This window comes from Hippopotamus amphibius, chromosome 3 (genome assembly GCF_030028045.1).
Source record: "Hippopotamus amphibius kiboko isolate mHipAmp2 chromosome 3, mHipAmp2.hap2, whole genome shotgun sequence".
Taxonomy (NCBI): domain Eukaryota; kingdom Metazoa; phylum Chordata; class Mammalia; order Artiodactyla; family Hippopotamidae; genus Hippopotamus; species Hippopotamus amphibius.
Genome location: NC_080188.1, coordinates 162,795,540 through 162,822,788, shown reverse-complemented (window position 1 = coordinate 162,822,788; position 27,249 = coordinate 162,795,540).

Genomic DNA, 27,249 nt, shown 5'->3' with positions numbered 1-27,249 from the left:
CAGGCTTATTTGTGGCCTTGGAAGAGCCCTGGGGACCCGTTTCAGCTGTCTGGGTCTTAGTGTCTTTTCTATGAAAGGAGGGATGGGCAGATAGCCCCAGAGACCCTGCCAGTTCTCTAAAGTAAAATGTATCCTCTGAGCCTACATTCAGTTTTAACCAAGATGGTGAAGCAATGATCTAAAGCAAGGGTCAGCAAACTTTTTTTTTTTGCAAAGGGTCAGATAGTAAATGTTAGGCTCTGTTGCCCAGATTGTCTCTATTGCAATTATTCAGCTTTGTTCTTGAGCACACAAAACAGCCACAGACAATGAACAAATAAATCAGACTAGCTATATTCCAAGAAAATATTATTTACCAGCCAGGTAGTGGATTGGATTTGGCCTGTGGGGCACAGTTTGCAGACCCCTGGTCTAAAGTAAGCTGTGTTTCCAAAGGCTTAATTAGCGGCTTTGAAAAAGGTGATAAAAATGTAGATGTAGTGTAATCTATTTTTGAAGGCTCTGAAAAAATTTTAGGAGACCTGTATTTCAACACTTGGTAATAGCTAAGCTATAGGAGAACACTTGAATTCTGATAGTTAGAAACATTTACCATAGGGCTTAAAGTTGATATGAAGTAGAGAACCCCTGTACGTGTTTGGAAACTAAAGAAGAAGAGGTGGCAGCCGCACAGATGAGCTCTCTGTTCTGCTGGGAGAGGATGGTATTCCCTGCCCATGGGGAGCTGGCACTGGCAGCAATTATATCAGAACCACTCTCAACACTCAGCTGCTTGCTAAGAATTAAATTGCTGGAACCAGATCTAGGGAGTTTCATGTTACCATGATTCGGAGGAGGCGGGCACGCTAGTGTGATATATTTAGTCTTCAGAAACAGTTAAATCTAAGTTTAGCTTTCTTACCAAAACGATAACGTACGTCGGTATTACTTGTGGTTATTTGCCTCATCTCCCAAGTAAAAAATCGCACACGTCTTTAATCAACTGAGGAAATCCGAGCTCCTACCCCGTTTATGGAGTGACTCACGGGGGTTCACTGGCAAGGGAGCCAAGAGCCGCTCGTGCCTCTGCTGCCCTCTAGAGGCGTGTCAGATCATGACGGCTCATCTCTGAATCTTTCCTGTGGGTTGCACACAGATGCCACCGTTACTCTCTTTTTTGAATCTCCATCCAATGCCATTTGTCAAGAGGGGATGAGGTGAAAACACTCTGGACTTCCAGAAACAATAATGGAACCTAATGAAATTCTAAGGTAGGCCTTTCATAGTTTTCCCGTGTCCCCCTTTCAGTCACTAAATAGAAATCAGTCCAGATTGTTTGAAAACTATAAATAGAGCATCATTTGCCAAATGGCAGGTACCATTCAAGGGATTCCCATACACGAACCTATTTAATCTACATGACAGTATACATAATATGATCATTTCCATCTAATGGGGGAGCTGAAGTAAAAAACTATTAAATATTTCTCACAGTACGTGAGTGATAGAGCTGGGTTTAAACCCCCGTATGTCTGGCTGCATGGACTAGGCTTGTAACCGCTTCACTGCATTGCCACTTTTATAGCTATAAAAATATGCATCAAGAGCCTAATTTAAGGGAGACATTTTGCTGAAAATCTTTAACCTGAATCTAATAATGAGGAAAGGATTGGCTTGGACACTTTTGAAATGTCAATGATATCACAGACCAAAAAAGGAAGAAAAGGAGAAGAAGAGGAAGGAGAGGCAGAGGAGGTAGAAAGCAAGAGGGAGGAGGAACTGTTTTAAAGATAGTTTCGATGGAATCTAAAAATAATGCATATAGTCTATGGTTATATCCTAAATGTAAAAAACAAGACTACAAACAACATTACTGGGAAATTCAGGAAATTTCAATATGGATTATATTGGGTAAAAATACTATATTAATGTTAAATTCCTTGAATATGATTCATTTATTGTGGTGATACAAGATATATCCTTGTTGCTGATTTTTTTAAAAATATTTATTTATTTATTTGGCTGCACTGGGTCTTAGTTGTGACAGGTAGGGTCAAGTTCCCTGATCAGTGATGGAATCCCGGCCCCCTCCATTGGGAGTGCAGAGACTTAGCCACTGGACCACCAGGGAAGTCCTTCTTCTTGTGCTTAAGTGATGCTCAATGAAGTATTTAGGGGTGAAATATCATGATATCAGCAAATTGCTATTGAATAGTTCAGGAAAAAAATTAAAATATATATGAGAAAGAAAGAAAACAAATGTGGCAAAATGTTAAAAATTGGCAACACTAGGTAAAGGGGTCTATGATGTTCATTATACTATTTTAAAAACTTTTTTGTCGGTTTAGAATTTGGGGAGTAAAAATTAGAGGAGAAATAAACTTCATCTCAAGGTAAAAGCCAGCCAAGGATATAGCCAATATATCTGCCTGGACTGAGTTAGGACAAATGAGAGGTGTGCTTGGGTTGGAACCCATAGGCAAGCTTTGAAATCTGGAGGCATGTGTTATGTGTGGGTGTACAAGATGTTAAAGCTTATTTATTAATGTGTTTCTGTTAGTACTAGGTATTACATGCATCAGTATGTACTTTCAAAAAACATCCACGTTTCCATGCAATGGAAAATAAATAAAGCAAATTGTAAAACCCTTTAGAAAGCTAAAAAAAAGTCTAATTTCAGTCTTAGGATTGTTCCATTTTTGTAATCAACAAGTAAGGCATGTATGTCTACATTTCCTATTTATTTACTAAGGAAATATGTATTGCATGTTCACCATCTTCCAGGCACTCATCAAGGTGTTTGAGATACACAAGTGGACCAACTAATATCCCTAAATGCATGGCCCTTACCTTCTGGCAGGAGAGAGAGAAAATAAACATGATAACTAAGTAATGTGCAGAGAATGTTAGAAAATGATCATTGCCAAAGAAAAACAGAAAAATAGAACAGTGTGGCAGGAAATTGGAACAGGTGGTTGCAGAGAAGAGGGTTTGCAATTTTAAATAGGCTCCGCAGGGTGGGTTTCATTCAAATATGACCTCACAATGATCTGGAAGGAAAGTGGGAGACAGGGAACAAAGACCATCTAAGGTGAGGGTGTGCCCGGTGTGGCTGGAGCTGAGTGATCCAGGGGGAATGCGTAGAAGGATATGAAGTCAGAGAGGAAGTAGAGTGCCATTCATAAAGGTCATTATGAAGGTGCTGGTCTTCATTCTGAGTAAAAATGGGAAGCCATGGATGATTTTGAGCAGAGAATTGACACGATATGACTTAACATTTAAAAGGATCTATCTTGTAAGTTACGAGACAAAGGTGGGAGCAGTGCCGCCAGTTAGGAGGCTATTGCAATGATCCAAGTAAGAGGTGACAGTGATTCCGCATAGGCTGATAGAATCAGTGGTGGTGAGATGTGATCAGATTCTGGGTATGTTTGGATAATAGAGCCACCAGGAAAAATTTACTGATAAATTAGATGTTGTGTTTGGGAGAAAGAAATGAGTCAAGGGTGACTCAGTGTTTTGTCCTGAGCAGCTGGAAAAATGAATTTGTACTGAAATAGGGAAGACGAAAGTAAGACAGATTTTGAAGGAGAAGAGGAAGGGTCGAGTTATGGATATGCTGAGTGTAAACTATTAGACATCTAGATGGAGATGTCAAAAAGGTATTTGGAGATAGAAGTTGTGAGATTGGAGAGAGGTCAGCCGTGGGGATTTAAAACTGCTCATAATTGGTATACAAGTGTTATTTAAAGCCATGAGCCTGGGTAGGATCACCAAGACAGTGAGTGCCAATAGAGGGCTGTGTCTTGGAATTATTCTGTTTTATGTGTTTATACTTGTTTTGTTTAGAAAATTATTACACTGCACAAAATAAAAAGGGAAATTGACAGTTACCTAAATTACTGAAGATAGTCTGTCAAATAATTAAATTTGCAAAATATATTCACTTTCCTCCGTTATCCAGTTTGACTTTCTGTAAATGTCTGCATTATTCAGGCACTAGGACAGCTACAATATGAGCTGCTTTAAACTAGTGCTATTTAATCAATAATATATTAATCGTTCGGACAGTAGAGTTCAAAAATGTTTTCAAGGAAGTCTCGAGGTGGAGTAATCCTCATTTGTATTTATTTTTTGAATTAAATAGTTTTGTTGGAATATGATTATTGTTTCCTCATTTTCTAATGCTATGACTTGACAGTTCTCATTTTGATGATATAATATATGGCTTCTAAAAGTTTTACCCAAGCAGAATTACTAGTAATCAAGGAGAGAGAGAGAGAAGGAAACGCTATATCCAGGCAAAGATAAAGACATGTAAACATACGTGTTGTTTCATCTAACAAAGACAATTCATGAAGATAAAGAGTTCAACTGCAAATAAGCGCATACCATAAATGCATTTTGTCAAGATTTCAATTTTAATGTCAGAACTATTTTTTACATTCTTTTATAGTTAATTGGGTAAATGTGGCAAGCCCAGGAGCATTTTTTTTCACGATGAACAGTATAATAGTGACAAGGCAATCTAGAAAATATAGGCATGGGATAAAATAAAGAAAAACCCCAATTCAACCAACTTTAAAAATAAGGGAGTTAAGAATTAAATAAATTGACAATAAAATCAGCAAAAAAAAAAAAAAAAAATAAGGGAGTTTACTGACCCATATATAATAGAAAATATGGAGGCAGTCAGGCTTCAGGGTTTGTTTATCAAAAATCTAATATTGGGTTTTGTTTTGCCTCTCTGCTCTGCCATCCAGTGTGTTGTCTTCAACCTAACGCTGGCTTTCTTGACAGGCCTAGAGCGGCTGCCAAAATAGCCAGGCTATTTGCTTTCTTGAAAATGCCCCAGGAGAAGGAATGCCTTCTTCAGTTAGCAGGCTAGTGATCTGAGCTTAGTGCCAATCCTTGTGGCTAGTAGAATGCCATGTGATGACGGTCTTAAGGCCCGGGTCACTTAATGACCCAGGGATCAGATTCCCTTGACTTGCTTATATCTTTGGAGATGTCAGTGGGGTCAATACCATTTGAAGCATGTGGGCTGCTACACAGCAGGGGTGGAGTGGCACAGTGCTGGGGAGAGAGTCATCACAGAAAACCCACGGGCCTGAATCATCCAGATGATCCAAACTCGACGGACACTCCACTTCAATTTATTGTTGAGATTCAGCTGCCTAACCTTGGCCTTGGCTCAAGGTTAGGAAGCTGAGCCAAGGCCTTGGCCTAGGGTCTTTCTCCACTTGGTAGTGACAGAAAACCAACTATATCTAGTTATGAAAAAAATTTAACTAAACCTCAGGAGACATAGACAAGAGGAAAAACTTTTACTTTTCCTCAACTCCTAGTCAATATAAACAGTTACTGCCTTGTTGCATCTCTGGAGAATGTCTTTGTTGCATCTATAATGTCTTTTTTTTTTTTCTGCTGCCAGAGCAACAGATACACAAAATCCTTTTTATACAAGCACGTCTCTGTCACTGATGTTAACAAATTTTTATGATAGAAGCTTATTTCTAAAGCCTTCAAATTTCATTATATGGGTGATCTGGAGAAAGACATCATATTTATGTTACAGTTTAATGGGAGAGAGGGGGATTCGACTAGTTGATAAATTGAACATATGCGATTATCACAGCTTCTTCCTAAAATGATACGAAAATGAAAATAAAGATGTTTTTAAAGGCATAGATCATCACGGACAAAGAGATCATGAGAGCAGATAACAACAACACAATGTTGGAAGTTAGAAAGGCAACGGACAAGTATTAGGCCATGAAAAATGAAAGTGCGAAGTGGAAAAAAATCACAGAAGCCACTGGATTTGAACTTCCAAACCACAAAAGGCTCAGGAGCTGGCAGTACAAGTTGTCTTTGAAAGTGAAGGTGTGCATGGGGCTGAGAACAGAATTGTTTGCAAGGCTGTTAAAGAATCAGTTAAGCCCCAGATCAGTATTCTCATACTGGCAATTGCCTGCCTTCTTCATTCTTCCACGCCATAATATGAAGGGAAGAGATTTATTTTCTGAAGAGGTGAACCTAAGGAGCCCTGGACTGGAAGACATCAGCACAGCTGAAGGGAAGGGTGACCTCTAAAAACAGGATCATCAGAATGATCATAAAAAGGGGAGAATCTCAACTTTATCCCCTCAACAGACTTCCAAAATGCCAAAAGCCAGGCAGGAGACTGGAAGTCCCTTCTCTGAGGAATCAGACTAGCCCAAGAGCACAGATTGAAAAGTACTTACAGCATACAGTAATGAAAAGGCCAAGCAAAATTATCTTAGAGTGAAGTCCATCATTCATGAAGCCTCACTCTCTTACAACTTCCAATTCATTTTTTTAGTTCTCCATTAAAAGATATGAGCAGATACATTTGAGGACAACTTCTAACAAGAAAGACAGACCAAATAACTGAAAAAGAAATTTGGAGGAAATGGAGACTATGGGTAGAGAAGAAAACTGTGAGGAGACAGCCTCAGAAATATGAGAAGTTATTATACCTGTGAAACAAGAACATGATGCTATAAAAAATTCAGAAACTATAAAAGATTCCTTGAAATTAAAAATATGATTTCAGAAATAAAAAGTAAAGGAGAAAGATGAGATAGTGGAAATTTCTTATAAAGTAGAACAATTTGACAGACAAAATATAGAAAAAATTTTTAAAAATTAGAATATCTGTCTAGGAATTCCCACATTTAAATAATAGGAGTTCCGGAAAGAGAAAATAAACAAACATAAGAAATAGAAATCACCATAGAGGGCTTCCCAGGTTGTGCAGTGGTTAAGAATTCTACTGCCAATGCAGGGGACACGGGTTCGATCCCTGGTCCGGGAAGATCCCACATGCTGCATAGCATCTAAGCCCATGAGCCACAACTATTGAGCCTGTGCTCTAGGGCCCACAAGTCACAACTCTTGAGCCCATGTGCCACAGCTACTGAAGCCTGTGTCCCTAGAGCTCATGCTCTGCAACAAGAGAAGCCACTGAAATGAGAAACTGGCACACAGCAATAAGGAGTAGCCCCTACTCGCCACAACTAGAGAAAGCCTGCACAGCAACATAGACCCAATGTGGCAGATAAATAAATAAATAAATAAAATTACTAAAAATTAAAAATTAAAAAAAAATCACCAGAGAAACAGTTCATGAAGTTTTCTATTACTAATTGAATAAACCCACAAAAAGCCTGGCATAATGAATGAAAATAGCTCTATCTACATTATGAGAGACCACCATAAGTTTTAGTACACTGGAGACAAAGAGAAAATCATAACGCTTCCAGAGGAAGTGGAAGGTGGGGACCAAATCACGTGCATAGAATGTCAGAATATTGAGTTAGCAATAACAACACTGGAAGTTAGAAGAGAATGGAATAATGTAAAAAGTCTGAGGGTAAATGATTTCCAACCTGGAATTTTATATCCTGCCAAACTATCATTCAAAGTAAAGATATTTTCTGACATACAAGTTCTCAAAAAATATGACATCTATGAATCTTTTTCCCAGAACTAACTAGGGGATGTGGTATACCAAAACAAGGAAATAAATCAAGGGGAATGATATGGTATCTAGGGCACACACACAAGGAGAAAGAAGTTTCCTAGGATGCTAGTGATGGAGGATCATAGGATATCAGCTGTGCAGTAGACATCAGAGCACCCAGTTCAAATTGGAACTAATCAGATGAAACTGGGAATATTCCTGATCTTGATTTCTTTCAGAGATTTATACTTTTAGGGAACAATTTGTGGATGAATTTGTGATAAACATTTAGAAAACAGTATTAATGAAAAGAATAAAATAATAACTCCAAGGAAAACAAAATGTTCAAAAAAGTAAATATAATCATAATATATTACATTTCATATTTTGTTGACTCTAAGGCTATAAATTATAAAATGCACCAACTTTTTAGACTATTAAAAAAGAAAAAAAATCTCTGCAATCAAATGATGACACAATTACTTAATGTTAGTCTTGTGTGATGTGTGAATCAATGACATTAGTTTCTTGTTGCTTTGAAACTTCTTCATTCTAAACAGAGGGATTTGGTATATTTTCCTGTCTTCATTTGCACTGCAGTTATAAGGTAACTTTCCATATTCTTATTAACCAACATAGCATAGTTTCTCTACCTGTAGGCATCTTTCTTCTCCGATCTACACAAAGCACTTAGTTATGTTTTGCAAGAGAATATTAAATATCTGTCATTCTTCTGGTGACAAATACTTGCTTTACTAGTAATAAATTTAGGCCTCACTTCTATGGTTTTTTTTTTTTTTAGGTACACAATAACTTTTTGTTTTAATGTCAATTCATAGTGTATTAGTTTGAAGATATTTTGTATGGCAGTTGAACTTAAAATGTGTAGTGCCTATAATGCATGAACTCAACTAAAGTGATGACATTATCAACAGCTTTGACCAGACTTGTGCATATACAATGACAACTATATTATAATAGCTGTGTGGCTAACCATAAGTGAAAGAAACATCTAGATTTCAGCAATGTTAAAATGTGAGAAAAAATTATTTATTAAAGTAGCTCATCTATGATTAAGATAAACATAGTAATAATACTATAAACACTGAATAAAAACTAATGAAAAGTTAAGATGTAACTATATTGGAGAAACAGGGAGGGAGAGTATAAGTATACATGATTATATATATGATGGTGATGGGTGTAATGTTGTTGAATAAAAGTTAAATTCTGAATTTTTGCGGGGAGAGGGCAATTATTTATGCCTAATCTTGAAAATTCATCATGTATAAATAAACATGTTATTGAAAGATGACATTAACATATATTAGCTAGAAGAATTGAGTCTGGTTGCCTCTGGATAGCAGTTCTGGGATTGGGGACTTTTTTAAAAATAAGGCTTTGAACTATTTGAAATATTAGAGTATGTATATATAACTTTGATAAATATAAAATTTAAATTTGAAATAAATCAGTGGCAACACAAGGATTGCTAACATAATTTTCCATTCTTAGTAAACTATTTTGAAGTTTACAAGTTTTATTTGACATTTAAAAAAATCTCAGGAATAATTTTCTAGTGGCAGACACAATACACCAGATGTGATATAAAGTACTCTGTAGGCCTGTTACTCTTAAGGAGTTAGACTGAATTAAGAGATCTCCTGTGTTGTTACTGAAAGTGAATTTTTGTACTTTGGTTCAGATATAATCTTACCCAAAATATGTAGAAGTGAAAAACTTTCTGTCTAAATATTTTATTAACAAGGGCATTTATATCTTGCATTATTTCCACCTCTCTGCACGTTAGTAATCATGGCTGGCTGGGCTTTTAGTCATCTCTCAAATTTTCTTCTTCACATAGTTTGCAGATTAATCTTTGTCCTTTGTGATTGGTTACCTCTTTGTGGGTTCTTCTTCCTCTGCTCGCATCTGAGGTTGCTTGTATGGATCAGATTTCTTAGTCAAGAATCAGTATCTCCCATTTCTTAATTAATCCAAACTCTGTTAATTAGTAACTATCAGGGCAGCATGGTTTAATGGGGATAAACACTGAACCAGGAATCAGGAGACTAAATTCTTATCCAAGCTGGGCCATCTGAGTGTCTCACTTCTCTATCCCTTAGTTTCCCTACTTGCTGATGGAAAGATTTGGAATAGAAGCTCTCTAAGGCATCTTATAGTTACAATATTGTATGATTCTGGGCCTATGCATTTATCTAAATACTTTATTACAAGATTAAATCATAATATGAATGAATTGGGACTTTTTTTTTTTTTTAAATAAAGCTGTGAATATCAGTGTGTGTAATAGGCTGACGGATAAGGACTTAAAAGAAAGAGCCAGATAGACTTAAGTCACTGGACCAAGGAAATATCTGGGTAAAGAGCATACACAATCCTTTAAAGCAAAGAACAATATTAACATTGCATTTTATCTGTACTGTTGTGTCTAGCATGATATTCCAGGGATAAATGCTTCTTGATTAGTTGCAGCACATTTGTGAGTGAATAGGGAATATATTCTATGTTTCTAAACATTGTATCTAATCAAATTAACTACTTTAAATATTAATCCATTGGATTCTATTCTGCCACAACTATCACTGCGTGTTCTATGCACTCTGTGAGGTCACCAGCCAAGGCAGAAGCTGATTTTGCAAAACTGGATGAATAGCTGCCTTGAAAACATGTCATCTATACTCAGTTAACTAAAGAATTATAAACTATCTTGAAAATGATGTCAGATTATAACATAAAAATGCTCAGTGTATATACATAATGCACCATCTAAGAAAAATATCCTCATTTCAGTTACTGTATTTAATGAAAACAGTAATAAACATTGCTCCTAATAATAAGAGTTATGCCAGCTCTAAAAGGCCTTAAAGAACGAGGCAGGCCATGCTGTGCTTGCTTTGTTTGGTGAGTCAAAGCAGTATGATCTCTGTGCTGCTGGTGGGGAGTTGACTTACAGTTAGAGGACAACTAGCTTTTCCTTCCTCAGTTCCACCACCTCTAGCAAATGTCATGCCATAAAGGGAAACCAGTAAAAACACAGATCCATTCCTGTTACTAGGAAAAGTAACCCGAAATGTCAACCACATGTTCAAGCAATCACACATAATTTATTATTTAAAGCCCTTAAATTGCACATAGGCCAAGTCATTACCTCAGTGGTTTTCACCTTTTGATATACACTGAAACAATCTGAGGATTTTTATTTTCAAATTCATGTTGCCCAAACCCCATCCCTTCGCTCAATTCTACAATCTATATTTTTTGAAAACTGCATTAAATGCTTGTTCTAATATCAACCAAAGATGAAAAAGACTGGTCTATATGACAAACCCTTCAATGAAACATTTCTGACATGATCAATTTTCCTTAAGATCTACCTGAATTCTAGACCATTACTCAAGGATCTTTGGGAGGGAAATGTTAGAGATATAGCCTATTAGCTTACCAAGCCATTTGCTACTTGTTTTGACAGTATTTCATTGCTTTAAGGAAAATAACTAGTTATAGTTTATTTTAATCATCTTCATTCTTTTTCCTTTAGCAGGTTTTACTGAATTATTTATTCTATATCCTCAAAGTATGGGGAGCAGGGAGATCCATGTCTTAGGACATGACATACGAAAAAAATAGATAATAAAATGTTACCACCACTTTTCAATAGCTCATTTCCCCCTCTGGTTTTTCCTCGTTTATACGTAAGATCAATAGCCATCACATGTGGTCATTTTCCAAAGATGCTGTACAATTTCAGAATCTCACATTTTTTTTTTTTTGTAGATTTTTAGATCCCTGAACTCATTTCTTCCCTGTTCATTCGAAGTACAGTGGGTAAGAAGTCCAAAGGAAATACAAGTTACGAGTAGATTTCTTCTCCTTTGCTCCCCTCTCATTTTGTTTTCTTTTATTCATGACAAAAGGTAATAGGGAAACGGGTGATGTGGGAATGAGGGCAAGGGAGCAAAGGTTGGAAAGTTTTGATGGACTTTGTTGGGTAGGAAATTTTTTTAACAAAATCTTCTCCCCAGTGGGTCTTGGTGAATCGCTTCTCTTTGACATGGTTGGGAGGCTACAAGATGAAACTAGTTCTACGTGCAGTGAAGAACAGCTGAGTGACTTACAAGCTGGCTGGGCTGACTTGGAAGGCGCTGCCTTCATGGTGGAGCTACTCAGCAGGGCCCTCGCAGAAAGCAAGTCATCTTTCTGTTTTCACTTCCGGGCATGAACAGAGCCCTAGACTCCAGCCCCCAAACCATCTTCACGAGCTTTAGAAACCAAAGTCTTTCTTGGGCTAGGTTTTATCCCATCGTTTCCTAGATATATTCTTTAATTCACACACACGCGTATCCTTTCCTTTCCAGTGAACACGATGAAGGCGAGAGAAAGGAAGGTGATGGATCCCAGAGAACAGACAGATTCTTTTATCTCAAGTCTCTTTGCTTCTGTGGTTCATGGGACTTTGGTTTTGGAGTCTCAGCCCAATTTTAACGTTCAAGCTGCCTATTACTGGTGGAAAAGGGGGGGAAAAAAGAGCCGCTTCCCTGTCTCTTTGCCTTAATCTACTGTGCACGTGGAAGTGTATGCGGCTGACCCAAACCTCGCTGACATGTCAGCGTGCAGCCGCAGGACGAGGGGTGTTTGATTTATAAATGGAATGTATAATAGGCACGATGCCTTCTGAGCCGAACGTTCATGGAAAAATCACATGCCGCTCACATGAGGGACCAAGATCTTTTTTTATTATTTTAATGAATTGAGTTTTTTCAGTGCACCAGGGAGATAAGAAGATACCTGCCAATAACCCTCTGATTGTGTCCTCGGCCAATGGGTGGGCTTCAACACGGGTACTCCTCTCGTCAATTGAGTTTGTGTGTTAAGTCAAGGTTTAGCTTTGGATTTGAAGCTCTCGCTCAAACAAAGCCACAGACGCTCCGACGGTGGAAACCATCGCATAATTCTCCTCTTTGTTTCTTTAAAGAGCAGGGGGTTGGTAAAAAAAAAAAATCCATTTTGGGAAGACTCGGTCTGGAGATAATGATAGTGAAGATGAGAAAAGACAGCAGGTTGTAAGTTCTGGCCTAAGTTCGGAAAGAGGCAAAAAAAAAAGGGGGGGGGGGTGTTGAAAAGGTAATAAACTACAGCAAGGCCAACAGATCAACCAACATGAGAAAAACCAACAGGTAACAAGGGGTTTCTGGGAGCTTCTGAAGAACAGGGATCAATAGGAAAGCATTTTGAATGAGAAATAAAATGCTCCTTCCTGTCAGGGAGGAAGGGAGGTGTCTGGTGCTTGAGAAATGGAAAAAAAAAATGCAATTAAAGCCCAGATATGAATAAAGAGCAGGTGAGAGAGGATGTCACCCTGTGGCCTTTGGAACTGTGTTTCTGCTGCCTCCTCAAATTATTTTTTTTCCTGGAACAAAGGAACAATGTTGTGGAAAAGTGGGTGCCAGAGACTTTAGGAAAACAAGACACAGTGAAGCGGATAAAGGAGGCAAAGACAACTGCAGTCCTAGGCAGTAAACTGAAGGCAGCTGAGGGCTGACACAAAAGGTGAACGTTCCGAGCCAGCAAGATGACTGAACCATGGGAAGGAAGGAGGGAAAGATGATTCACAATAGCATTTGAAAGACATTGGCTTGAATATTTATTAGTGTGTCGCACACTGCTTGGCCTTGGGGAACTGCCTTTGTTCTGCAAACCATTTCCCAGTTTGAAGGCAATAAACAGGAAAAGAGCTTGAAAGATGGCCACGGATGCTTGGTACATCGTGTTGGAGAGCGAACCTGAGATAAGACCTTGGCTCTGAGAGAGTGACGGAGGGAGGAATTGTCATCGAGGAGGCTCCGCCATCTCCACGCTCTGCCTCTAGGGGGGGCTGCATGGTTAAAATGCTGTGTAAAGGATTCCTTGTCATGAGGCTAAACTTTCCACCATATCCTAGTCTGGGGTAATTTCATTTACGTTTAATTCATCTTGAATACTGATCAGAATAAAGAAGTGAGCAAAGTCAACTGTAGGATAACTGAACCTCATAAACGCATAAGTTATTCACCTTTTGGGGGGTGGGGGAAGCTGAAGTCTATATTTGTATCTGTATTCCTTCATAAAAACAAGCACATCAGAGGCAATTTTAAGTGAGACGTGTGGTCCATCCCTTTCAGGACTTTTCTTAGAAAATGGAACACAAGGATAATTTGTAAGAGAGGACGGTCATCATCTTTTAGGATGCTGTTCTCAAAATGTTAGCAGTGTACCCCAAAATATAATACCCCGAATGCTCCCCTATTGCGCATCATGGCTCTGTCAGCATGGAATTTTCCTTCTATCATTTGTTCTTAACAATAAAATGAATTTTTCCTAAGCCAGTCAAGGACCTACTCGTATAACTACTTGGTCAGAGTTTATTCTGGCATCGAAAAATCATTCGAAACTCTGAAATTGCTGCTTAAGCATTTATTAGGAAAATTCTGCCCCAAATGGAAAACAAGAGCATCTAAAGATAAATGAAAAAAATCCAAACGTTAGTTGGATCTCAGTCCTACAGAGTTGAGACACTGTGCCAAATGGCACAAGAAAAGACATAGAAGAGTGAGACGCAAACTGGGGTAACAGAATGGTCTGAGGCGTCAGTGAGTCCATGTTGGCTCAGCAGTGTTTCCTTGCAGTTAGTGGAAAATGAATGCCCTTCCTAATCTTCCACAGCACTCTTTCAGGGAGTAAATGCACCCACACTAGCCACAGGAATGGAAAGGTGACTCAAATGCTGTCCAGCTCAATACCCAAAGCAGCATAGTTTCCACTGTGGAGCTTGGATCACTGGCAGAACAAAGTGTTAGTAGAAATGGAGCAGTTGAGATGACAGCACTGAGTGAAGCCATTGACTTGTTGTTGGAAAGGACGTCCATGTTCAGAATCTCAGCACATACTGAGGTGGTTGTTACTGTATGTCCTCTGCAGAGGGGCAGCAGAACGGTTCTGGAGAGGTTGAAGCCTACAGTCTCTCCATTTGCCCTCCTCTACACTGATGAGCAAGTCGATTTTCAAAGGTCGACTGGGATAAGACCACGGTGGTTTCTGGCTGATTGGGTTCACGGATATACAGAGGTTACTAATCCATCTTCTCAAATTGGTGACATGGACGCCTTAGGTTGCTCCATTACGTGTTTAAAACTGTTATCACAATTACCTGCAAAGAAAAATCAGTGCAGAGGTATTTGCTTTACATAGAATTCCAGGGTCCAAACGCAGAGAAGCCATCATTACACGTTATATCTCACTAACATTCACTGTTTTCAAATGCTTTTAAAATATGTTAGCTCATTTAATAACTAGAGGGTGATTATTTGCTTTGATGAGGTAAGATGATTGAGAACAAAGTTCACATCGTTTGTGTTCATACTATCATTGCCTAATATAGAGCAGAGCACATGGTGGGTGTGTGATAAATGTTTGTTGAATAATGAAAACTATTTTATCTCAGGAGAGATTTGAACATTCATTAACAATTTATTTAGTTTCTCTGTTTCTAGTGTAAAAAAATGAGATGTTTGGATTCGATTTGTGCGCCTTGGCTGGATATCAGATCAACTCCGGGGCTTTTCAAATGAACTCACTCCCAGGCTCCTGCCCCGCACACATAATCAGAATCTCTAGTTGTGTGTCCAGCAAAAGCAAGTTTGAGAACCAGTGAACTAGATGAGCTCTGAAGACCCTTCTGTGTTTAAGATTCTCTAAAATAAAAAGCTCCTTTAATCCTTTTAAGTGTTTATTTATCATTAGCTCTCTGACAGCTAGGTAACGATATGGGAGTTTTCAAGACTGTACCTATTAGAAATGTAGAGAATGCATCTTTGAAATGATCACGTAAGGTAATAAAAAATCATGCTTGGTTTACAATACTGTTTTATAATAACTACAATTGGCATTCACCATTGGCACTTGCCATCCATCTCTACAAAGATGAAATCATGTGCTGCTGCAGCTGCTGACTGTCAATGCCCCCCTGAAATGTATTCAGGGTGGAAAGCTGAAATGAGGCACTCTGTGCTCTGTGAAAAACTGGTAGAACAGGTCTTTAGATATTTTCAGGAGCCAACTTTATGGGCCCAATTCTTATATCTCCTCATTTTAGAAAAACGCTAAAATCCTTCATGGTGACGACTGCTCCTTGTGACTAGCAGTAACCTTCTGTAAACAGTATGTGCTTGATTGCATGTTTGTCCCTTTCACCAAACCACATATATACTGAGCTTCCCCCCTGCCTCTTTGGAACAGTTTCTCAGAGCTCTCTGGGATGCTGTCTCCCAGGCTGCAGTCCTCATTTTGCCCCAAATAAAACTTAACTCACAACTCTCACTTTGTGCATTTTTTTTAAGTCGAAAATAACTTTTCATAGGAAGCTGTGACTATTGTTGTAATCTCTTGCATTTGTGTACTGTGTTGTCAATGGCTTTGCCTCATTATCTTGTGTGGTTTTTCACAATAATCCCCTCTGTGTTTGTGTTCTGAGGCTCACACTGACAGGTCAGAGAGGAGAGAAGCAAAGGAGTAAAAGCTCAGAGAGCAAAGAACAATAAGGAGTAGCATGTTTGACCCTTCTGGTCATTATAGAATTTTCGTATTGTTAGTCATCTAGTTAATCACAATTTGGAATTTGTAGTTGTGCATCTTACCTGAATGAGCCATGTTTACCCACCTGCTTTCTTGTCATGGTTGATAATTAGATGATGACTTCTGCCCTTCTTAAATAGGCAAATTTGGAGTCACACTAGATTGTTTTCACCACAGGGACACTGCTGGGCCTTCTGGGCAGTTGTGAAAACTAGAGGGCAAGATTCCAGACAGGACCTGATAAAGTCACATGGAATGGAAATAACTATTAATGAAATTTTAAAAAATATACAATCTAAGAGGAAAATCCCAGTTTTTCCTTTCTTTTTAAATGGATATTGTGTGGACCACTTTGGGTTTAAGACCACATGAAATAAAAAGTAAAAACTAGAAAGGAGCTACAGCCAAGAAGACAGGAAACTTGGGTGTTTTTTTGTTTGTGTTTGGTTTTGTTTTAAATTGGGGAAACAGTTTTTGTCACTGATGGCAGGGGCAAGTGAGAATGTTTCTGAAGGAAAGATGAAGATTTGGGGGAATATTCCCAGAGGCAATTAATTAGACCTTGTCTTAGACAACTGTGATATGTGTGTGTGTGTGTGTGTGTGTGTGTGTGTGTGTATGTTTGGGGGACAGGAAGTAAGCTGAGGAGAGGGAGTGATCAGTCTTTCTTCAAATTCACGTAGTTTCGCAGGAGGAGGAAAGGGTTACAAAATCACTTTAGCTGAACATACCCAAGGAAAAATTCCCAGGCGGACCTAAGGCAACTGAAAAAAGCTCTTTCCTCTTTATTCTTTGGAGATATAGTTTTATCGAGAAGTGTTCTGAAGGCCACAGGTTGTGGGCAGGTGTACACATGCGTCTTGGAGTTCTGGAGGAGAGCAGCACCCGTCCTGGAGGTGGAGGAGGCAGCGACGGATGGATGCGAGAAATGAGAGGCCTCCTGGAGCCCATGAGGAACATTCTTGGGGGAGAAACCCAGATTCATGAACTTTGAATTGTAAATAGCATAAACTCAGTTGAAAATATGAAAATATCTATGTCTACACTAATACAGTGGGGGGGAACTTTAGAGTGGTATAAAAAATTTCAAATTTCTTGTGCGTGTGTGTGTGTGTGTGTGTGTGTGTATGTGTGTACCTGCACAAAGATCTTAAAATTTAAATTTTTTTTAAAAAATGTAAACAACCAAAGTAACAGAGTTAATTTGTTCCACAAATACTGATTGAGAACCTATTAGGTGCCGGGCACTTTCCCAGCCTTTGGGCAGGCAGCAGTGCCCAAGTCCCTGTTCTGTCTCACCTGGGGAGACACACCAGCTTCTCCCAAGTGGGTCCTCAGCCCTGGCCACAGAGAGCCTGGAGACACACACTTGTCACCACAGAACCAAGGCCCAGAGACATGCTCACAGCCGACTTCCTGCACTCTTCCTCTGAGTGCAGTCTGAATGAATGAAGGGAAACCAATACCTTGTTTTTATAGACATTTATTTTTTCAGGGTGTCCTTGGAAAAAGTCATCCTTTCTAATGTAAGTTAGCTTGTTTACCTTCAGGAAATAGAAATAGTCATAATCTTTCCCCTTTGACATCACTTTGAATTACTGTCTTTCCATTCCCTGGGCAATAATGCTTTAATTTCCCTCAAAAAGAGCCATTACTTTAGGAAGTATATTTTTCCTCCATAACACCAGGGGCAGACAGAGAACAGTCCAAGTGTGAAGTCACATGGAACGCAAGCTGAAGGGACTCTGAATAGTTTATCTTCTGCACTAATGTCTCTTTACACACACACACAGACATACACACTTTTCCCTTGAAATTGACATGAGGCTTTACTGTCTATGGTAAAGATTCATTGCATCACTATTAACAGTAGCCAGGTCATGGAAGCAACCTAAATGTCCATCAACAGAGGAATGCATAAAGAAGATGTGGTACATATATACAATGGAATATTACTCAGCCATAAAAAGGAATGGAATTGGGTCATTTGTAGAGACATGGATGGACCTAGAGACTGTCATATAGAGTGAAATAAGTCAGAAAGAGAAAAACAAATATCGTATATTAATGCGTATATGTGGAACGTAGACAAATGGAACAGATGAATCAGTTTCCAAGGCAGAAATAGAGACACAGATGTAGAGAAAATACATATGGACACCAAGGAGGGAAAAGAAGGAGTGGGATGAATTGGGAGGTTGGGATTGACATATATACACTAATATGTATAAAATGGATAACAAATGAGAACCTGCTGTATAGCACAGGAAATTCCACTTTGCTGTACAGTAGAAACTAATGCAACATTGTAAAACAACTATATCCCAATTAAAAAAATGTTATTGTGATCATAGGTTTAATAAAACTTATATGCATTTAAAGAAAGATTTTGATTTCCTGGGCTTAAGTTTATAGATCTGGACAATCCAAAATATGGCAAACATTAAGACAGCATGACATTAAAAAAAGATGCTGGTGCTATGTCTGCAATAATTCTTCAAGTGTTTAGACCATCTGCATCAAAATCCCCTGGATGGGTTGATTAAAGTACAGATTCTTAGACTCACTCCAGACCTGAGGAATCAACAGCTGGGAGTGGGGTGGGTTGGAGGATGGACAGGGAGTTCTAAGCAATCTCTAAGCAGCCTGGAAACTCCTGGTGCACACTCTATTTTATGATCTAGTGCTTTAGGTATGAAACAAGAATACTCTTATAGTTATTTCCAATGGAAAGGTAAGGTGAAGCATAGTTTATCATCAGCCAAGAACCACTGCATCTTTTGATGCTGCCTTTAAGCCTGGTCCTTGACATCAAAGTTGCTGTTCTTAGGAGGACCACAGTTAACTTGATTTCCAGGGTGGCAGTGGGAGGAGGTCTAGCACTTTTTCGTGGTCAAAGGGGGTCCTATACATTTGTGGGGTGAATAAGATCTTAGACTCATGTTACCCTGGGGAAAATCTGCTTGCGTGGTTTTTCTGTCCTGACCTGTGGAGCTATCTGACCTAGACTGGGAGGGTCATTGCCTGATTGGTCCTGTTGGCCACATAGGCAATTCCCAATTAAAAGGGGGCTTTTCTCATTTACAGGTAGCAAGTCAAAATCTCCAAACATTTTCTTGTACAATTTTAGACCCTCTTTCTATTTAAAATTATTTAAAGTTTTAAAAGAGACAGTGTTAGAAGTCTAAACTAAGATTTCTGAAGGTATGGTATTATAATTACTCCACGGAATTCTTATTTTGCATACGCCAATCAACACTGGCATTGAGACACTGAAAGAAGGCCTGCGAGCTTATTTTTTTGCCTCCATTCATCCCTTTCCTTCCCTGGTTCCCTTGCATACCTTTCCCCTTCTCTTCTCTTTTCCCCTCTCTTATTGTCTTCTGTTAGAATTCTCTTGTTCAAATGATCGCCATTCTGATCTGCAAATTCTTTTTTACATCTTTCTGTGTTTTCTCACTTTCCCCTTGTCTTCCAGGTTTTTATCAATTCTCAAAAAAAGGAGCTTTTGGGGATATTTTTAAAAACCATGGGGAAGAGGCCTGACTATAGGGCTACTTCTTTTCCATGATCTTCTGCTCCTATGGCCTCCCTGAATGAGGAAAACAAATGAATAAAACAGACCCAAATGTCATCCTAGAATAGTCCAGCCATGGAGTTCCCAGATCACTACAGTTGATTGATGATAATGTTGATGATGATGATGGTGTGATGGTAAATGTTTATTACCCCATCATGTCTGGCTAGTGGCTTAAATGTCATAGATTGGGTTCAGTTCTTTAGCACTGGTGCTCTACTTTCCAAAATGGCGGCAATAACTCAGTGATGGCTATTCCTCTCCCAGTTGCAGAACACTATTGTCCCATGAGAGATGGGAGGGAGGAAGTGATAAAGTAAATATAGACAGTTTGACAGAAAGCTGGAATAGAAATGCCCTGAAGAACATTTATAAATGAATGAGTCTAAATGCAATATCTGTAAATAACAATGGTCTGGAGGAAAAAAAAAAAAAGGAAAGATTTATACCATTTAGAATTGAAAAAATTAGCCTATTAATATTGTAACATCATAAAACAGAAAGTGTTCAATGAATACCTCGGTGACTGACTTACTGAAAAGTTTATTTTTGTTTTCCTTGTTAAAATGCGTGCCTAAACAAAGCTAAAAATATATTGTTCTCCATGTGGGAAAGCTGTGATCACTAAAAATTAATCTGTTTCAAATATTTCCACAAGTTATCAGCTACTCTTTAAGGACTCAAGGGATTGTTGACATTAACCAGGATTTCCAGGAAATCAAGATTTGATTCAAATTGAGAGATGTAAGATTTTATGAACCCAAAGATTTAAAAGGCATTAAAATAAATGTTGACTAATCCTTTAGGGAAATCAGTCTAGGATTAGATTATGTTCCTATGATAGATCAGAAATTCTTAAGAAAATGGATAAAACGCCATGCACATATTAAAATCTGTGTATTATCTGGATAATGTGAGGAACAGTACATTTATGTTGATATTTTGTAATACTTATAATTCTTGTTTGCAAATTTTACTCAGTTTTATTTAAATATGATATCATAGGATAATTCCATAAACACATTGGGTAGTCTGTTGATTTTTCAGTGGGGGAAGTAATGCTTACATCTGAAAGTATATAATCACGGAATGACACAGTGGCAAAGATTGTTATAAACTTTGTAGAGAAAACCCTTCCCTTTTCATAAGGGGAAATGAGGCTCAGAGGGGGACAAGCTCTAGTCTAAATCATACCCCTACTTCTCCGCAGAGATGGTGTAAGTGTGAGACCCATAATTTATATCTTCACCACAATCACCATCTTTGACAGATGGTTCTTCAAAAGGAAGAAGCAACCAGCCAAGCTGCCTCTTGAAACTTTTCCTTATTATTTTAAGTCATTTTGTTGCTAAAAATGTGATAGAAGAGGAAGAATTAATTCCTTGCTGTAGAAAGTACCAACTCTTCCCTGAAGCCTGAATGGAGTTTAGGAAAAAAAAATAAGACCACATCAAGGGTTCTGTGTAGCTACCAACTGACTCAAAAATAACAGTAATGATGACTGAAATACATTGACTGTTTACCATGTGCTAAACATTTTAAATGATTTTTATTTCATTCACATTTGAGAAGCATTATCTCATTTAATCCTCATAACAACCTCATAAAATAATTATTATAGTTATAATAATGTGTTATTATATGTTGTAGATGAGGAAATGGGTTCAGACAGGGTAAGTATAACTTGCCTCTGGTTTCATAGCTGATAGGCCAGAATTTGAAACCAGGCAGTCTGAGTCTGGACCCTCAACCAGTCTTTTTTAAAAAAAAAAAATTTTTTTACCCTTGCATTTTTTTTTATATTGAAGTATAGTTGATTTACAATGTTGTATTCATTTCAGGTGTACAGCCAAGTGATTCAGTTTTAGGTATGTATATTCTTTTTCAGAATCTTTTCCATTATAGGTGATTACAAGATATTGTGCAATAGTTCCCTGTGCTATACAATAGATCCCTGTTGTTTATTTTACATATAGTAGTGTGTATCTGTTAATCCCAAATTCCTAGTTTATCCCTCCCTCTCTCCTCCTGGCTGTTAAGCTTTATACTTATGTCCCAAGGGGAAGCAAACTGCTCTGTTAGACATCAAGGAGGAGGCTCACAGGATAGCTCATTTGGCATCTCAGTGGGAATCAGTGATGCAATGAAAATCTGTCATAAAACTACGCCTGGGAAGCAACCCACCATTTCTCTTCAACCTTGAAATGAAAAATTCTCACCACATAAAATATAACACAAACACTTGTGTTGTTGTTTATTTGTTTGCTAATTTTAGTAATACCTTATTGACTAGGTTTCCTTAGTTTGATCACTGTTTTTTTACTAGGTTACTTGAAATCTGAAGTTGGAGTATCTTTGATTTGTGGAAGGTGGTCCAATACAATTGTTTGCTTTTCAAACTCTCTTGTCTCAGAACTGCTTTACACACTTTTAAAAATTATTGAGGACTCAAAGAGCTTTTGTTTACGTGGGTTATTTCTATAAATGAATATCAGAAATCAAAACATAATTTTTACATACAAGAATACACAAGCCCACATTCTATTAGCAGTCAGAATACTGCTGTCAATGCATAGCTTCTGGAAAACTTGACTGTATATTCATGAGAGAAAGTAAAAACAAAGTATTAGTGTTATGAAATAGTTTTTGGTCACAGAGATGATCTCTGCTATAATGAGAACCAATGTTATTATGGTTCAAATTCTGACTCTGTCACTTACAACCTGGCCAGTTTCCTTAATGTCACTAGGATTCAGTTTCCTCATCTTAAAATGTGTATAAGGGTGTCTTCTTCTAGGCGTTCAATGAATAGTGTACATAAATACCATTGCATGGCTCCATGCGAGCACTTAATGCTGGTAGCTGTTATTAATATGGGTTGTGTACTTGACTGAGAAGTCCTAGCCCACTAGCATCATTATGCAGCCGAGCAGGGGTCATTTGTACCCAGCAGCGTTGTATCATCAGTCCTAATGGGGTCCTATCCAACTTGTTTGATCCCCCCAATTACCACTCATTTCTAAGTAAAATAATATTGTTTTAATAAAAAAGCCAGTCTTCTAAAATAAATGAGACTGATAAAGAAAGAAGGTAACATAACAGTTATTTAATACTTTCATAATTTATGAGCAGATTAAAGAGGAAGATTGACATATTTTATTATCATTTAATTTTCATTAAAAATAGGATCTATTTTTACAGAATGATTTATTCCATAAAAATGGTATTTATATGAAAGAAAAATTCAACTTGAGCTATCACAACAAGTAGGACTAAAGTTGGCATCTCTGCTATCTAAAATAGACCTTCAAATTTAAGTTAATGGCCCACTTACTTCAGGACCTCTTTTATACACTAACATGCCAATGACATAGAGAGTTGGGAATTTGCTGAGACATGATTTGATTCAGTAATTTATGAATAACAATTGTTTGTGGTATAGAGAATATTTTGTAAGAAATGCCTTGAAAACACAGGGGAAAAGATATATAGGTATAAATTTCATCTTGGCTCTATGTGTAATTAAATGCAATGTGAAACTGAAATCCCCATGAACTCCTTTTTTCTTATTCTTGCTATTAATAAAGTGTCCACTTAATTTAGTCACCAAAGATATATATATATATGTAAAGATTGACATATTGGAATTGAAATGTCCATAGAAATTGGTAACTGAATTGGAGGGAAGGGATAAGGGTCACAAAAGTATCTAAATTTTTCATTTTTTAGAAAGTAAAAAAAAAAAAAATAAATAAAATGACAAGTCAGAAGGCATCTGAAACTTGTTCTCTAAAGCAATGTCTATGATGTGTCAACTAAACTTACTTCTATGTAATTGCTCCGCGGTAACTGAGGGTCAGCATTAGAGCCTGACTCTCTGCAAGACTTAGAAATACCTTCTAGATGAGCCTGGAGAGGTCTACCTGTGTTCACGGGGCTTCAGTATCCAGTGGATCTTGATTCTACCAATTGAAACGTCCATATTCCAAGTCACATGGATGAACCTAGAGGACGTTATGCTAAGTGAAATAAGTCAGTCGGTTAACTACTGTATGAAAACTACTGTATGATTCCACCTATATGAGGTATCTAACAAAGCAAATTCATAGAATCAAAGAGAGAAATGGTAGTTTCCAGGGGCTGGAGTGAAGGGGGAATTGGAGAGTTGCTAATCAATGGACATAAAATTTTAGTTAAGCAAGATGAGTAAGTTCTAGAGATCTGCTGTACAACCTTGCATCTATGGTTAACAATAGTGTATCCTACACTCAAGATTTGAGAGGCTAAAATGTTCTTACCACAATAAAATTAAATAATAAAATAAAATAAAATATATTTAAACCACTCCTTTCTCTGAACATTCCAGGTAAATGTCCTATCTTCTGACTCAGCCTAGTCAGACCTAAGGAACACAGTTGCAGGGAATTCTCTTAGATTTGGGATTAGGTATGAATGACCCAGGGAGAGTCTCCAAGTTAATTGTTGTTTTGAGAGTCAATTTAAGGAAAAACCCCGACTAGTTGTGAATGGTTGAAGTAGGATCTCTACGTGAGATTCAAGAGGACATGTTGTGAATCTTAAAAACAAAGGGTAATGTTTGCTCTTATCCTATTTTTTTTAGACAAATCTGCGATGGTAGGAAAAACCAGATGACAAGCCAACAGTGAAGAAGAGTCAATAACGAGTTACTTCAGGCGAGGAGCCTAAAACGACCCCTGCCAGGTGCTCCAGATGTTTCCTCTCGCCTTGTCTCATCTCTTCAGTTTTATCTGTATTGAACTCTTGCCAATTTCTTCTACCTAACTGCTCACTTCCCTCACCCCCAACCAATGCTCTCTCTAAAGCCTTTAAATAAGCCAGAGGCTAAGGATCTAGAAGGGACGTGTTGACAAAAGTGTTGGATATACTCCAAGCAGATCCACTTCACAAGTGTAAACACACATCCTTATCTGTCCTCAACTAACGGAAAGATATTTCCACACCATCTCCAGAAGATGTTTGCGTGCCCATGTCAATGGTCTTTCTGAAGCTGTGGAGTGAAAAAAAAGATTTTTTTCCCCAGAGGACTGAAGACTATTTATGTTGGAGCCAACCAGATATTTCTCAGGCTCCTGTATTGTCGCTTCAGCCAGGGATGAGCGGATGTTAGCTTCTTCTGATATGCAGAGAAGAAGAGTGTAATGTTCTCACCGTCCTGATGTCATCTCCGATTGTTATTTTTGGTGTACTTCTAAATAATAGGATTTCTGGCATAAAGATTTATCTCAGGATTCAGCACAGTAATTGTTCTGAGATCAAGGGCCCCAATGATGATAGATTTATACAGGTTGTGATTCTCTGACTAATTTGCTTTGAATGAAGTGAACACTTGGGAAAACCAACACGTTATTCCCAAGATTTTACATCCTAACTGGAAATATAACAGGAAATATAGTGCAAAAAAACAACTTATTTTTCACCTCTGAACGTCAAAATGGACTTTTTCATTTGTTACTCAAATGAATTTAAAAAATAGGTGATAGATACTTCAGTTAAACTTCCTCCTTCTTTACACAAAACTTGGGAAACTTTGTAGAACTTATTTTTTTCCCTTTTGCGAATGTAGATGATTTTAAACACTCTCTATGTTTCTGGAAATAGTGACTATTTTTGTGATTTCCCACTCCATGCTACAGGTATGTATGTAAGTTAGTGTTTTTACTCTTGACATCAGGGAAGGGAAAGAGTTCAGGGCACAGTTGGGATTAGTATTAGCTAATAACAAAGTGCTGTAGATGGGGAACTACAGCAATGGAAATTGCTTTTCTTACAGTTCTGGAGGCTGGGAGTCTAAAATCAAAGTGTCAGTGGGTTAGTCTCTCTTGAGGCCTCTCTCCTTGCAGATGGCCACCTTCTGCCCTCTGTGTGCACATGCTCCTGGTGTCTCTTCCTCTTCTTATAAGCACAGCAGTCCTATTGGATTAGGGCTCCACACTTAGGACCTTATCTAACCTTAATTACCTGATTAAAGAATCTACCTCCAATAAAGTCACATTGGGGCTTAGGACGTCAACATAGGAATTGGGAAGGTCGAGGGAGGAAACACAATTTAGTCCATAATAGGGATTTTTTTCTTTCCAGTTTTATTGAGAGGTAATTGATGTTTAATATTGTACAAGTTTAAGGTATACAATAAAATGATTTGATGTACATATACATTGCAAAATAATTATCACAATAAGTTGGTTCACATCCATTGCCTCACACAGTTACAACTTCTTTTTCTTTTTTTTTATTGAGGTATAATTGACATACAACATTATTTTGGTTTCAGGTGTACAACATAATGATTCAATATTTGTGTATATTGCAAAAAGATCACTACGATAAGTCTAGTTAACATTCATCACCATACATAGTTACAGAAGTTTTTTTCTTGTGATAAAAACATTTAAGATCTACTCTCTTAGCAACTTTCAAATATACAATACAGTATTATTAACTGTAGTCACCATGCTATACACTACAATCCCATGACTTATTTATTTTATAACTGTAAGTTTGTACCTTTAATTCCCTGCACCCATTTCACCTACCTGCCACCCCCTGCCTCTGGTAAACACCAGTGTGTTCTCTGTACCTATAAGCTTGGTTTTTGTTTTATTTTAGATTCCATATATACATGAGATCGTACATCATTTATCTTTCTCTGACTTGTTTTACTTAGTATAATATCCTGAAGGTTGTTGCAAATGGCAAGATTTCACTCTTTTTTATGGCTGAATATTCTGTATTACACACACACACATGCGTGCGCACACACACGCACACATACACACACACCATATTTTCTTTATCCATTTATCCATTGATAGATACTTAGGTGTTTCCATATCTTGGCTATTGTAAATAATGCTGCAGTCAACCTGGGGGTACGTATATGTTTTCAAGTTAGTATTTTCATTTTCTTTGGGTAAACCTGGACGTGGAATTGTTGGATCACATGGTAGTTCTATCTTTAGTTTTTTGAGGAACAGCCATACTGTTTTCCATAGTGGTTGTACCAATTTATGTTCCCACTAACACCACACTAGGATTCCCTTTCCTGCACATCCTTGCCAGCATTTCTCTTACCTTTTTGATAATATCCACGCTAACAGGCATGAGATGGTAACTCATTTTGGTTTTGATTTGCATTTCCCTGATGATTAGGTATGTCAAGCATATCTTCATATACCTGTCGGCCATCTGTATGTCTTCTTTGGAAAGACCACTCTTTAGATCCTTTGCCCATTTTTAAATTGCCTTGTCCTTCCAAACCAAGGCCAAGGCAAAAGCAGTCATGCCCATCACCTGGGGTGTAAGAAGTTGGGCTGAACCTGAAAATCTCTTCTGTAAGACTTGGGGAATTTAATGCAAATGATGATTTACTAAACTCTTAAGGCTTTAGGGCACAAATTTGATCATTTTTTTTAGTCATAATAGTTATAATTCCTTTCTGGCTATCTGCATAAAATATGAGCTACATTATTCTTTCCTCCACAGTATGCTGCTTAAATTCTTATTACCATCTAAATATTTTCAAAACTATGTC